Below are 17,288 nucleotides of genomic sequence, written 5' to 3'. Positions count from 1 at the left end.
GACCAGTAACGGAACATTACCGTGAAACAGAAACACAACATTACCGTGGACCAGAGACAGAACATTACCTTGAAACCAAAACAGAACATTATCGTAGACCAGAAACGGAACATTATCGTGGACCAGAGACAGAACATTACCGTGAAACCGAAACAGAACATTATCGTGGACCAGAAACGGAACATTATCGTGGACCAGAGACAGAACATTATCGTGGATCAGAGAGAGAACATTATCGTGGATCAGAGACAGAACATTATCGTGGACCAGAAACGGAACATTATCATGGACCAGAGACAGAACATTACCGTGAAACCTAAACAGAACATTATCGTTGACCAGAAACGGAACATTATCGTGAAACCGAACATTATCGTGGACCAGAAACGGAATATTACCGTGAAACAGAAACACAAAATTATCGTGGACCAGAGATCGAACATTACCGTGGACCAGAGACAGAACATTATCGTGGACCAGAAACGGAACATTACCGTGAAAAAGAAACAGAACATTACCGTGGACCAGAAACGGAACATTATCGTGGACCAGAGAAAGAACATTACCGTGAAACCGAAACAGAACATTAGCGTGGACCAGAGACAGAACATTACCGTGAAACCGAACATTATCGTGGACCAGACACAGAACATTACCGTGGACCATAGACAGAACATTACCGTGAAACCGAAACAGAACATTATTGTGGACCAGAAACGGAACATTACCGTGAAACAGAAACACAAAATTATCGTGGACCAGAGATAGAACATTACCGTGGACCAGAGACAGAACATTACCGTGGACCAGAGACAGAACATTTCCGTGGACCAGAGACAGAGCATTACTGTGGACCAGAGACCGAACTTTACCTTGAAACTGAACATTACCGTGGACCAGAGACAGAATATTACCATGGACCAGAGACAGAACATTACCATGAAACAGAACATTATCATGGACCAGAAACGGAACATTACCGTGAAACAGAAAAACAACATTATCGTGGACCAGAGACGGAACATTATCTTGGACCAGAAACGGAACATTATCGTGAAACCGAACATTATCGTGGACCAGAGACGGAATATTACCGTCAAACAGAAACACAACATTACCATGGACCAGAGACAGAACATTACCATGAAACGGAAGCAGAACATTACCGTGAAACAAAAACAGAACATTATCGTGGACCAGAAACGGAACATTACCGTGAAACAGAAACACAAAATTATCGTGGACCAGAAACGGAACATTACCATGAAACACAACATTATCGTGGACCAAAGACGGAACATTATCGTGGACCAGAGACGGAACATTACCGTGAAACCGAACATTATCGTGGACCAGACACAGAACATTACCGTGGACCAGAGACAGAACATTACCATGAAACCGAACATTACCGTGAAACAGAAACAAAAAATTATCGTGGACCAGAAACGGAACATTACCGTGATACAGAAACAGAACATTATCGTGGACCAGAGACAGAACATTACTGTGAAACCGAACATTATCGTGGACCAGAGATCGAACATTATCGTGGACCAGAGACAGAATATTACCGTGGACCAGAGACAGAACATTACCATGAAACAGAACATTATCATGGACCAGAAACGGAACATTACCGTCAAACAGAAACACAACATTACCGTGGACCAGAGACAGAAAATTACCATGAAACGGAAACAGAACATTACCGTGAAACAAAAAAAGAACATTATCGTGGACCAGAAACGGAACATTACCGTGAAACAGAAACACAAAATTATCGTGGACCAGAGATAGAACATTACCGTGGACCAGAGACAGAACATTACCGTGGACCAGAGACAGAACATTTCCGTGGACCAGAGACAGAACTTTACCGTGGACCAGAGACAGAACATTACTGTGGACCAGAGACCGAACTTTACCTTGAAACTGAACATTACCGTGGACCAGAGACAGAATATTACCATGGACCAGAGACAGAACATTACCATGAAACAGAACATTATCATGGACCAGAAACGGAACATTACCGTGAAACAGAAAAACAACATTATCGTGGACCAGAGACGGAACATTATCTTGGACCAGAAACGGAACATTATCGTGAAACCGAACATTATCGTGGACCAGAGACGGAATATTACCGTTAAACAGAAACACACCATTACCATGGACCAGAGACAGAACATTACCATGAAACGGAAACAGAACATTACCGTGAAACAAAAACAGAACATTATCGTGGACCAGAAACGGAACATTACCGTGAAACAGAAACACAAAATTATCGTGGACCAGAAACGGAACATTACCATGAAACACAACATTATCGTGGACCAAAGACGGAACATTATCGTGGACCAGAGACGGAACATTACCGTGAAACCGAACATTATCGTGGACCAGACACAGAACATTACCGTGGACCAGAGACAGAACATTACCATGAAACCGAACATTACCGTGAAACAGAAACAAAAAATTATCGTGGACCAGAAACGGAACATTACCGTGATACAGAAACAGAACATTATCGTGGACCAGAGACAGAACATTACCGTGAAACCGAACATTATCGTGGACCAGAGATCGAACATTATCGTGGACCAGAGACAGAATATTACCGTGGACCAGAGACAGAACATTACCATGAAACAGAACATTATCATGGACCAGAAACGGAACATTACCGTCAAACAGAAACACAACATTACCGTGGACCAGAGACAGAACATTACCATGAAACGGAAACGGAACATTACCGTGAAACAGAAACAAAAAATTATCGTGGACCAGAAACGGAACATTACCGTGATACAGAAACAGAACATTATCGGGGACGAGAGACGGAACATTACCGTGAAACCGAATATTATTGTGGACCAGAGATCGAACATTACCGTGGACCAGAGACAGAACATTACCGTGGACCAGAGACAGAACATTACCGTGGACCAGAGACAGAACATTACCGTGGACCAGAGACCGAACATTACCTTGAAACCGAACATTACCGTGGACCAGAAACGGAACATTACCGTGAAACAGAAACAGAACATTACCGTGGACCAGAAACGGAACATTACCGTGAAACCGAAAAAGAAGATTATCGTGGACCAGTAACGGAACATTACCGTGAAACAGAAACACAACATTACCGTGGACCAGAGACAGAACATTACCTTGAAACCAAAACAGAACATTATCGTAGACCAGAAACGGAACATTATCGTGGACCAGAGACAGAACATTACCGTGAAACCGAAACAGAACATTATCGTGGACCAGAAACGGAACATTATCGTGGACCAGAGACAGAACATTATCGTGGATCAGAGAGAGAACATTATCGTGGATCAGAGACAGAACATTATCGTGGACCAGAAACGGAACATTATCATGGACCAGAGACAGAACATTACCGTGAAACCTAAACAGAACATTATCGTTGACCAGAAACGGAACATTATCGTGAAACCGAACATTATCGTGGACCAGAAACACAAAATTATCGTGGACCAGAGACAGAACATTACCATGAAACCGAAACAGAACATTATCGTGGACCAGAAACGGAATATTACCGTGAAACAGAAACACAAAATTATCGTGGACCAGAGATCGAACATTACCGTGGACCAGAGACAGAACATTATCGTGGACCAGAAACGGAACATTACCGTGAAAAAGAAACAGAACATTACCGTGGACCAGAAACGGAACATTATCGTGGACCAGAGAAAGAACATTACCGTGAAACCGAAACAGAACATTAGCGTGGACCAGAGACAGAACATTACCGTGAAACCGAACATTATCGTGGACCAGACACAGAACATTACCGTGGACCATAGACAGAACATTACCGTGAAACCGAAACAGAACATTATTGTGGACCAGAAACGGAACATTACCGTGAAACAGAAACACAAAATTATCGTGGACCAGAGATAGAACATTACCGTGGACCAGAGACAGAACATTACCGTGGACCAGAGACAGAACATTTCCGTGGACCAGAGACAGAGCATTACTGTGGACCAGAGACCGAACTTTACCTTGAAACTGAACATTACCGTGGACCAGAGACAGAATATTACCATGGACCAGAGACAGAACATTACCATGAAACAGAACATTATCATGGACCAGAAACGGAACATTACCGTGAAACAGAAAAACAACATTATCGTGGACCAGAGACGGAACATTATCTTGGACCAGAAACGGAACATTATCGTGAAACCGAACATTATCGTGGACCAGAGACGGAATATTACCGTCAAACAGAAACACAACATTACCATGGACAAGAGACAGAACATTACCATGAAACGGAAGCAGAACATTACCGTGAAACAAAAACAGAACATTATCGTGGACCAGAAACGGAACATTACCGTGAAACAGAAACACAAAATTATCGTGGACCAGAAACGGAACATTACCATGAAACACAACATTATCGTGGACCAAAGACGGAACATTATCGTGGACCAGAGACGGAACATTACCGTGAAACCGAACATTATCGTGGACCAGACACAGAACATTACCGTGGACCAGAGACAGAACATTACCATGAAACCGAACATTACCGTGAAACAGAAACAAAAAATTATCGTGGACCAGAAACGGAACATTACCGTGATACAGAAACAGAACATTATCGTGGACCAGAGACAGAACATTACCGTGAAACCGAACATTATCGTGGACCAGAGATCGAACATTATCGTGGACCAGAGACAGAATATTACCGTGGACCAGAGACAGAACATTACCATGAAACAGAACATTATCATGGACCAGAAACGGAACATTACCGTCAAACAGAAACACAACATTACCGTGGACCAGAGACAGAACATTACCATGAAACGGAAACAGAACATTACCGTGAAACAAAAAAAGAACATTATCGTGGACCAGAAACGGAACATTACCGTGAAACAGAAACACAAAATTATCGTGGACCAGAGATAGAACATTACCGTGGACCAGAGACAGAACATTACCGTGGACCAGAGACAGAACATTTCCGTGGACCAGAGACAGAACTTTACCGTGGACCAGAGACAGAGCATTACTGTGGACCAGAGACCGAACTTTACCTTGAAACTGAACATTACCGTGGACCAGAGACAGAATATTACCATGGACCAGAGACAGAACATTACCATGAAACAGAACATTATCATGGACCAGAAACGGAACATTACCGTGAAACAGAAAAACAACATTATCGTGGACCAGAGACGGAACATTATCTTGGACCAGAAACGGAACATTATCGTGAAACCGAACATTATCGTGGACCAGAGACGGAATATTACCGTTAAACAGAAACACACCATTACCATGGACCAGAGACAGAACATTACCATGAAACGGAAACAGAACATTACCGTGAAACAAAAACAGAACATTATCGTGGACCAGAAACGGAACATTACCGTGAAACAGAAACACAAAATTATCGTGGACCAGAAACGGAACATTACCATGAAACACAACATTATCGTGGACCAAAGACGGAACATTATCGTGGACCAGAGACGGAACATTACCGTGAAACCGAACATTATCGTGGACCAGACACAGAACATTACCGTGGACCAGAGACAGAACATTACCATGAAACCGAACATTACCGTGAAACAGAAACAAAAAATTATCGTGGACCAGAAACGGAACATTACCGTGATACAGAAACAGAACATTATCGTGGACCAGAGACAGAACATTACCGTGAAACCGAACATTATCGTGGACCAGAGATCGAACATTATCGTGGACCAGAGACAGAATATTACCGTGGACCAGAGACAGAACATTACCGTGAAACCGAACATTATCGTGGACCAGAGATCGAACATTATCGTGGACCAGAGACAGAATATTACCGTGGACCAGAGACAGAACATTACCATGAAACAGAACATTATCATGGACCAGAAACGGAACATTACCGTCAAACAGAAACACAACATTACCGTGGACCAGAGACAGAACATTACCATGAAACGGAAACAGAACATTACCGTGAAACAAAAACAGAACATTATCGTGGACCAGAAACGGAACATTACCGTGAAACAGAAACACAAAATTATCGTGGACCAGAAACGGAACATTACCATGAAACACAACATTATCGTGGACCAAAGACGGAACATTATCGTGGACCAGAGATGGAACATTACCGTGAAACCGAACATTATCGTGGACCAGACACAGAACATTACCGTGGACCAGAGACAGAACATTACCATGAAACCGAACATTATCGTGGACCAGAAACGGAACATTACCGTGAAACAGAAACAAAAAATTATCGTGGACCAGAAACGGAACATTACCGTGATACAGAAACAGAACATTATCGTGGACCAGAGACAGAACATTACCGTGAAACCGAACATTATCGTGGACCAGAGATCGAACATTATCGTGGACCAGAGACAGAATATTACCGTGGACCAGAGACAGAACATTACCATGAAACAGAACATTATCATGGACCAGAAACGGAACATTACCGTAAAACAGAAAAACAACATTATCGTGGACCAGAGACGGAACATTATCGTGAACCAGAAACGGAACATTATCGTGAAACCGAACATTATCGTGTACCAGAGACGGAACATTACCGTGAAACAGAAACACAATGTTACTGTGGACCAGAGACAGAACATTACCGTGAAACGGAAACAGAACATTACCGTGAAACCGAAACAGAACATTATCGTGGACCAGAAACGGAACATTACCGTGAAACAGAAACACAAAATTATCGTGGACCAGAAACGGAACATTACCATGAAACAGATCATTATCGTGGACCAAAGACGCAACATTATCGTGGACCAGAGACGGAACATTACCGTGAAACCGAACATTACCGTGGACCAGAGACAGAACATTACCGTGGACCAGAGACAGAACATTACCGTGGACCAGAGACAGAATATTACCGTGGACCAGAGACAGAACATTACCATGAAACAGAACATTATCGTGGACCAGAAACGGAACATTACCGTGAAACAGAAACACAACATTATCGTGGACCAGAAACGGAACATTACCGTGAAACAGAAAGAGAACATTAGCGTGGACCAGAGACAGAACATTACCGTGAACCAGAGACAGAACATTACCGTGAAACGGAAACAGAACATTACCGTGGACCAGAAACGGAACATTATCATGGACCAGAGACAGAACATTATCGTGGACCAAAGACGGAACATTATCATAGACCAGAGACGGAACATTACCGTGAAACCGAACATTATCGTGGACCAGACACAGAACATTACCGTGGACCAGAGACAGAACATTACTGTGGACCAGAGACCGAACTTTACCTTGAAACCGAACATTACCGTGGACCAGAGACAGAACATTACCATGGACCAGGGACAGAACATTACCATGAAACAGAACATTATCATGGACCAGAAACGGAACATTACCGTGAAACAGAAACAGAACATTATCGTGGACTAGAAACGGAACATTACTGTGAAACCGAAACAGAACATTATCGTGGACCAGAAACGGAACATTATCGTGGACCAGAGACAGAACATTATCGTGGATCAGAGACAGAACATTATCGTGGACCAGAGACGGAACATTACTGTGGACCAGAAACGGAACATTACCGTGAAACAGAAAAACAACATTATCGTGGACCAGAGACGGAACATTATCTTGGACCAGAAACGGAACATTATCGTGAAACCGAACATTATCGTGGACCAGAGACGGAATATTACCGTTAAACAGAAACACACCATTACCATGGACCAGAGACAGAACATTACCATGAAACGGAAACAGAACATTACCGTGAAACAAAAACAGAACATTATCGTGGACCAGAAACGGAACATTACCGTGAAACAGAAACACAAAATTATCGTGGACCAGAAACGGAACATTACCATGAAACACAACATTATCGTGGACCAAAGACGGAACATTATCGTGGACCAGAGACGGAACATTACCGTGAAACCGAACATTATCGTGGACCAGACACAGAACATTACCGTGGACCAGAGACAGAACATTACCATGAAACCGAACATTACCGTGAAACAGAAACAAAAAATTATCGTGGACCAGAAACGGAACATTACCGTGATACAGAAACAGAACATTATCGTGGACCAGAGACAGAACATTACCGTGAAACCGAACATTATCGTGGACCAGAGATCGAACATTATCGTGGACCAGAGACAGAATATTACCGTGGACCAGAGACAGAACATTACCATGAAACAGAACATTATCATGGACCAGAAACGGAACATTACCGTCAAACAGAAACACAACATTACCGTGGACCAGAGACAGAACATTACCATGAAACGGAAACAGAATATTACCGTGAAACAAAAACAGAACATTATCGTGGACCAGAAACGGAACATTACCGTGAAACAGAAACACAAAATTATCGTGGACCAGAAACGGAACATTACCATGAAACACAACATTATCGTGGACCAAAGACGGAACATTATCGTGGACCAGAGATGGAACATTACCGTGAAACCGAACATTATCGTGGACCAGACACAGAACATTACCGTGGACCAGAGACAGAACATTACCATGAAACCGAACATTATCGTGGACCAGAAACGGAACATTACCGTGAAACAGAAACAAAAAATTATCGTGGACCAGAAACGGAACATTACCGTGATACAGAAACAGAACATTATCGTGGACCAGAGACAGAACATTACCGTGAAACCGAACATTATCGTGGACCAGAGATCGAACATTATCGTGGACCAGAGACAGAATATTACCGTGGACCAGAGACAGAACATTACCATGAAACAGAACATTATCATGGACCAGAAACGGAACATTACCGTAAAACAGAAAAACAACATTATCGTGGACCAGAGACGGAACATTATCGTGAACCAGAAACGGAACATTATCGTGAAACCGAACATTATCGTGTACCAGAGACGGAACATTACCGTGAAACAGAAACACAATGTTACTGTGGACCAGAGACAGAACATTACCGTGAAACGGAAACAGAACATTACCGTGAAACCGAAACAGAACATTATCGTGGACCAGAAACGGAACATTACCGTGAAACAGAAACACAAAATTATCGTGGACCAGAAACGGAACATTACCATGAAACAGATCATTATCGTGGACCAAAGACGCAACATTATCGTGGACCAGAGACGGAACATTACCGTGAAACCGAACATTACCGTGGACCAGAGACAGAACATTACCTTTGACCAGAGACAGAACATTACCGTGGACCAGAGACAGAATATTACCGTGGACCAGAGACAGAACATTACCATGAAACAGAACATTATCGTGGACCAGAAACGGAACATTACCGTGAAACAGAAACACAACATTATCGTGGACCAGAAACGGAACATTACCGTGAAACAGAAAGAGAACATTAGCGTGGACCAGAGACAGAACATTACCGTGAACCAGAGACAGAACATTACCGTGAAACGGAAACAGAACATTACCGTGGACCAGAAACGGAACATTATCATGGACCAGAGACAGAACATTATCGTGGACCAAAGACGGAACATTATCATAGACCAGAGACGGAACATTACCGTGAAACCGAACATTATCGTGGACCAGACACAGAACATTACCGTGGACCAGAGACAGAACATTACTGTGGACCAGAGACCGAACTTTACCTTGAAACCGAACATTACCGTGGACCAGAGACAGAACATTACCATGGACCAGGGACAGAACATTACCATGAAACAGAACATTATCATGGACCAGAAACGGAACATTACCGTGAAACAGAAACAGAACATTATCGTGGACTAGAAACGGAACATTACTGTGAAACCGAAACAGAACATTATCGTGGACCAGAAACGGAACATTATCGTGGACCAGAGACAGAACATTATCGTGGATCAGAGACAGAACATTATCGTGGACCAGAGACGGAACATTACTGTGGACCAGAGACGGAATATTACCGTGGACCAGAACATTACCGTGGACCAGAACATTACCGTGAAACCGAACATTATCGTGAAACCGAACATTATCGTGGACCAGAGACCAAACATTACCGTGAAACCGAACATTACCGTGGACCAGAGACCAAACATTACCGTGAAACCGAAACAGAACATTATCGTGGACCAGAAACGGAACATTACCGTGAAACAGAAACAGAACATTAACGTGGACCAGAGACAGAACATTACCGTGAAACAGAAACACAACATTATCGTGGACCAGAAACAGAACATTACCGTGAACCAGAGACAGAAAATTACCGTGAAACCGAAACACAACATTACCGTGGACCAGAGACAGAACATTACCGTGAAACGGAAACAGAACATTACCGTGAAACCGAAACAGAACATTATCGTGGACCAGAAACGGAACATTATCGTGGACCAGAGACAGAACATTATCGTGGACCAAAGACGGAACATTATCGTGGACCAGAGACGGAACATTAACGTGAAACCGAACATTATCGTGGACCAGACACAGAACATTACCGTGGACCAGAGACAGAACGTTACCATGAAACCGAAACAGAACATTATCGTGGACCAGAAACGGAACATTACCGTGAAACCGAAACAGAACATTATCGTGGACCAGAGACGGAACATTACCATGAAACCGAACATTATGGTGGACCAGAGATCTAACATTACCGTGGACCAGAGACAGAACATTACCGTGAAAAAGAACATTATCATGGACCAGAAACGGAACATTACCGTGAGACAGAAACACAACATTTTCGTGGACCAGAGACGGAACATAACCGTGGACCAGAGACGGAACATTACCGTGAAACCGAAACAGAACATTATCGTGGACCAGAGACGGAACATTACCGTGAAACAGAACATTATCGTGGACTAGAAACGGAACATTACTGTGAAACCGAAACAGAACATTATCGTGGACCAGAAACGGAACATTATCGTGGACCAGAGACAGAACATTATCGTGGATCAGAGACAGAACATTATCGTGAAACGGAAACGGAACATTACCGTGAAACCGAAACAGAACATTATCGTGGACCAGAAACGGAACATTATCATGGACCAGAGACAGAACATTATCGTGGACCAAAGACGGAACATTATCGTGGACCAGAGACGGAACATTAACGTGAAACCGAACATTATCGTGGACCAGACACAGAACATTACCGTGGACCAGAGACAGAACATTACCGTGAACCAGAGACAGAACATTACCGTGAAACGGAAACAGAACATTACCGTGGACCAGAAACGGAACATTATCATGGACCAGCGACAGAACATTATCGTGGACCAAAGACGGAACATTATCATAGACCAGAGACGGAACATTACCGTGAAACCGAACATTATCGTGGACCAGACACAGAACATTACCGTGGACCAGAGACAGAACATTACTGTGGACCAGAGACAGAACATTACCATGGACCAGGGACAGAACATTACCATGAAACAGAACATTATCATGGACCAGAAACGGAACATTACCGTGAAACAGAAACAGAACATTATCGTGGACTAGAAACGGAACATTACTGTGAAACCGAAACAGAACATTATCGTGGACCAGAAACGGAACATTATCGTGGACCAGAGACAGAACATTATCGTGGATCAGAGACAGAACATTATCGTGGACCAGAGACGGAACATTACTGTGGACCAGAGACGGAATATTACCGTGGACCAGAACATTACCGTGGACCAGAACATTACCGTGAAACCGAACATTATCGTGAAACCGAACATTATCGTGGACCAGAGACCGAACATTACCGTGAAACCGAACATTACCGTGGACCAGAGACCAAACATTACCGTGAAACCGAAACAGAACATTATCGTGGACCAGAAACGGAACATTACCGTGAAACAGAAACAGAACATTAACGTGGACCAGAGACAGAACATTACCGTGAAACAGAAACACAACATTATCGTGGACCAGAAACAGAACATTACCGTGAACCAGAGACAGAAAATTACCGTGAAACAGAAACACAACATTACCGTGGACCAGAGAAAGAACATTACCGTGAAACGGAAACAGAACATTACCGTGAAACCGAAACAGAACATTAACGTGGACCAGAGACAGAACATTACCGTGAAACAGAAACACAACATTATCGTGGACCAGAAACAGAACATTACCGTGAACCAGAGACAGAAAATTACCGTGAAACTGAAACACAACATTACCGTGGACCAGAGACAGAACATTACCGTGAAACGGAAACAGAACATTACCGTGAAACCGAAACAGAACATTATCGTGGACCAGAAACGGAACATTATCGTGGACCAGAGACAGAACATTATCGTGGACCAAAGACGGAACATTATCGTGGACCAGAGACGGAACATTAACGTGAAACCGAACATTATCGTGGACCAGACACAGAACATTACCGTGGACCAGAAACGGAACATTATCGTGGACCAGAGACAGAACATTATCGTGGACCAAAGACGGAACATTATCGTGGACCAGAGACGGAACATTAACGTGAAACCAAACATTATCGTGGACCAGACACAGAACATTACCGTGGACCAGAGACAGAACGTTACCATGAAACCGAAACAGAACATTATCGTGGACCAGAAACGGAACATTACCGTGAAACCGAAACAGAACATTATCGTGGACCAGAGACGGAACATTACCATGAAACCGAACATTATGGTGGACCAGAGATCTAACATTACCGTGGACCAGAGACAGAACATTACCGTGAAAAAGAACATTATCATGGACCAGAAACGGAACATTACCATGAGACAGAAACACAACATTTTCGTGGACCAGAGACGGAACATAACCGTGGACCAGAGACGGAACATTACCGTGAAACCGAAACAGAACATTATCGTGGACCAGAGACGGAACATTACCGTGAAACAGAACATTATCGTGGACTAGAAACGGAACATTACTGTGAAACCGAAACAGAACATTATCGTGGACCAGAAACGGAACATTATCGTGGACCAGAGACAGAACATTATCGTGGATCAGAGACAGAACATTATCGTGAAACGGAAACGGAACATTACCGTGAAACCGAAACAGAACATTATCGTGGACCAGAAACGGAACATTATCATGGACCAGAGACAGAACATTATCGTGGACCAAAGACGGAACATTATCGTGGACCAGAGACGGAACATTAACGTGAAACCGAACATTATCGTGGACCAGACACAGAACATTACCGTGGACCAGAGACAGAACATTACCGTGAACCAGAGACGGAACATTACCGTGAAACGGAAACAGAACATTACCGTGGACCAGAAACGGAACATTATCATGGACCAGAGACAGAACATTATCGTGGACCAAAGACGGAACATTATCATAGACCAGAGACGGAACATTACCGTGAAACCGAACATTATCGTGGACCAGACACAGAACATTACCGTGGACCAGAGACAGAACATTACTGTGGACCAGAGACCGAACTTTACCTTGAAACCGAACATTACCGTGGACCAGAGACAGAACATTACCATGGACCAGGGACAGAACATTACCATGAAACAGAACATTATCATGGACCAGAAACGGAACATTACCGTGAAACAGAAACAGAACATTATCGTGGACTAGAAACGGAACATTACTGTGAAACCGAAACAGAACATTATCGTGGACCAGAAACGGAACATTATCGTGGACCAGAGACAGAACATTATCGTGGATCAGAGACAGAACATTATCGTGGACCAGAGACGGAACATTACTGTGGACCAGAGACGGAATATTACCGTGGACCAGAACATTACCGTGGACCAGAACATTACCGTGAAACCGAACATTATCGTGAAACCGAACATTATCGTGGACCAGAGACCGAACATTACCGTGAAACCGAACATTACCGTGGACCAGAGACCAAACATTACCGTGAAACCGAAACAGAACATTATCGTGGACCAGAAACGGAACATTACCGTGAAACAGAAACAGAACATTAACGTGGACCAGAGACAGAACATTACCGTGAAACAGAAACACAACATTATCGTGGACCAGAAACAGAACATTACCGTGAACCAGAGACAGAAAATTACCGTGAAACAGAAACACAACATTACCGTGGACCAGAGACAGAACATTACCGTGAAACGGAAACAGAACATTACCGTGAAACCGAAACAGAACATTATCGTGGACCAGAAACGGAACATTATCGTGGACCAGAGACAGAACATTATCGTGGACCAAAGACGGAACATTATCGTGGACCAGAGACGGAACGTGAAACCGAACATTATCGTGGACCAGACACAGAACATTACCGTGGACCAGAGACAGAACGTTACCATGAAACCGAAACAGAACATTATCGTGGACCAGAAACGGAACATTACCGTGAAACCGAAACAGAACATTATCATGGACCAGAAACGGAACATTACCGTGAGACAGAAACACAACATTTTCGTGGACCAGAGACGGAACATAACCGTGGACCAGAGACGGAACATTACCGTGAAACCGAAACAGAACATTATCGTGGACCAGAGACGGAACATTACCGTGAAACAGAACATTATCGTGGACTAGAAACGGAACATTACTGTGAAACCGAAACAGAACATTATCGTGGACCAGAAACGGAACATTATCGTGGACCAGAGACAGAACATTATCGTGGATCAGAGACAGAACATTATCGTGAAACGGAAACGGAACATTACCGTGAAACCGAAACAGAACATTATCGTGGACCAGAAACGGAACATTATCATGGACCAGAGACAGAACATTATCGTGGACCAAAGACGGAACATTATCGTGGACCAGAGACGGAACATTAACGTGAAACCGAACATTATCGTGGACCAGACACAGAACATTACCGTGGACCAGAGACAGAACATTACCGTGAACCAGAGACGGAACATTACCGTGAAACGGAAACAGAACATTACCGTGGACCAGAAACGGAACATTATCATGGACCAGAGACAGAACATTATCGTGGACCAAAGACGGAACATTATCATAGACCAGAGACGGAACATTACCGTGAAACCGAACATTATCGTGGACCAGACACAGAACATTACCGTGGACCAGAGACAGAACATTACTGTGGACCAGAGACCGAACTTTACCTTGAAACCGAACATTACCGTGGACCAGAGACAGAACATTACCATGGACCAGGGACAGAACATTACCATGAAACAGAACATTATCATGGACCAGAAACGGAACATTACCGTGAAACAGAAACAGAACATTATCGTGGACTAGAAACGGAACATTACTGTGAAACCGAAACAGAACATTATCGTGGACCAGAAACGGAACATTATCGTGGACCAGAGACAGAACATTATCGTGGATCAGAGACAGAACATTATCGTGGACCAGAGACGGAACATTACTGTGGACCAGAGACGGAATATTACCGTGGACCAGAACATTACCGTGGACCAGAACATTACCGTGAAACCGAACATTATCGTGAAACCGAACATTATCGTGGACCAGAGACCGAACATTACCGTGAAACCGAACATTACCGTGGACCAGAGACCAAACATTACCGTGAAACCGAAACAGAACATTATCGTGGACCAGAAACGGAACATTACCGTGAAACAGAAACAGAACATTAACGTGGACCAGAGACAGAACATTACCGTGAAACAGAAACACAACATTATCGTGGACCAGAAACAGAACATTACCGTGAACCAGAGACAGAAAATTACCGTGAAACAGAAACACAACATTACCGTGGACCAGAGACAGAACATTACCGTGAAACGGAAACAGAACATTACCGTGAAACCGAAACAGAACATTATCGTGGACCAGAAACGGAACATTATCGTGGACCAGAGACAGAACATTATCGTGGACCAAAGACGGAACATTATCGTGGACCAGAGACGGAACGTTAACGTGAAACCGAACATTATCGTGGACCAGACACAGAACATTACCGTGGACCAGAGACAGAACGTTACCATGAAACCGAAACAGAACATTATCGTGGACCAGAAACGGAACATTACCGTGAAACCGAAACAGAACATTATCATGGACCAGAAACGGAACATTACCGTGAGACAGAAACACAACATTTTCGTGGACCAGAGACGGAACATAACCGTGGACCAGAGACGGAACATTACCGTGAAACCGAAACAGAACATTATCGTGGACCAGAGACGGAACATTACCGTGAAACAGAATATTATCGTGGACTAGAAACGGAACATTACTGTGAAACCGAAACAGAACATTATCGTGGACCAGAAACGGAACATTATCGTGGACGAGAGACAGAACATTATCGTGGATCAGAGACAGAACATTATCGTGGACCAGAACATTACCGTGGACCAGAACATTACCGTGAAACCGAACATTATCGTGAAACCGAACATTATCGTGGACCAGAGACCGAACATTACCGTGAAACCGAACATTACCGTGGACCAGAGACCAAACATTACCGTGAAACCGAAACAGAACATTATCTTGGACCAGAAACGGAACATTACCGTGAAACAGAAACACAACATTACCGTGGACCAGAGACCAAACATTACCGTGAAACCGAAACAGAACATTATCTTGGACCAGAAACGGAACATTACCGTGAAACAGAAACACAACATTATCGTGGACCAGAAACGGAACATTACCGTGAAACAGAAACAGAACATTAACGTGGACCAGAGACAGAACATTACCGTGAAACAGAAACACAACATTATCGTGGACCAGAAACAGAACATTACCGTGAACCAGAGACAGAAAATTACCGTGAAACAGAAACACAACATTACCGTGGACCAGAGACAGAACATTACCGTGAAACGGAAACGGAACATTACCGTGAAACCGAAACAGAACATTATCGTGGACCAGAAACGGAACATTATCATGGACCAGAGACAGAACATTATCGTGGACCAAAGACGGAACATTATCGTGGACCAGAGACGGAACATTAACGTGAAACCGAACATTACCGTGGACCAGAGACAGAACATTACTGTGGACCAGAGACCGAACTTTACCTTGAAACCGAACATTACTGTGGACCAGAGACAGAACATTACCATGGACCAGGGACAGAACATTACCATGAAACAGAACATTATCATGGACCAGAAACGGAACATTACCGTGAAACAGAAACAGAACATTAG

This window comes from Leuresthes tenuis, unplaced genomic scaffold, assembly GCF_036924035.1.
Source record: "Leuresthes tenuis unplaced genomic scaffold, fLeuTen1.0.hap1 SCAF_1, whole genome shotgun sequence".
NCBI lineage: Eukaryota > Metazoa > Chordata > Actinopteri > Atheriniformes > Atherinopsidae > Leuresthes > Leuresthes tenuis.
The sequence above is the reverse complement of the archived record's forward strand: the minus strand, read 5'-3'. Positions refer to the sequence as shown.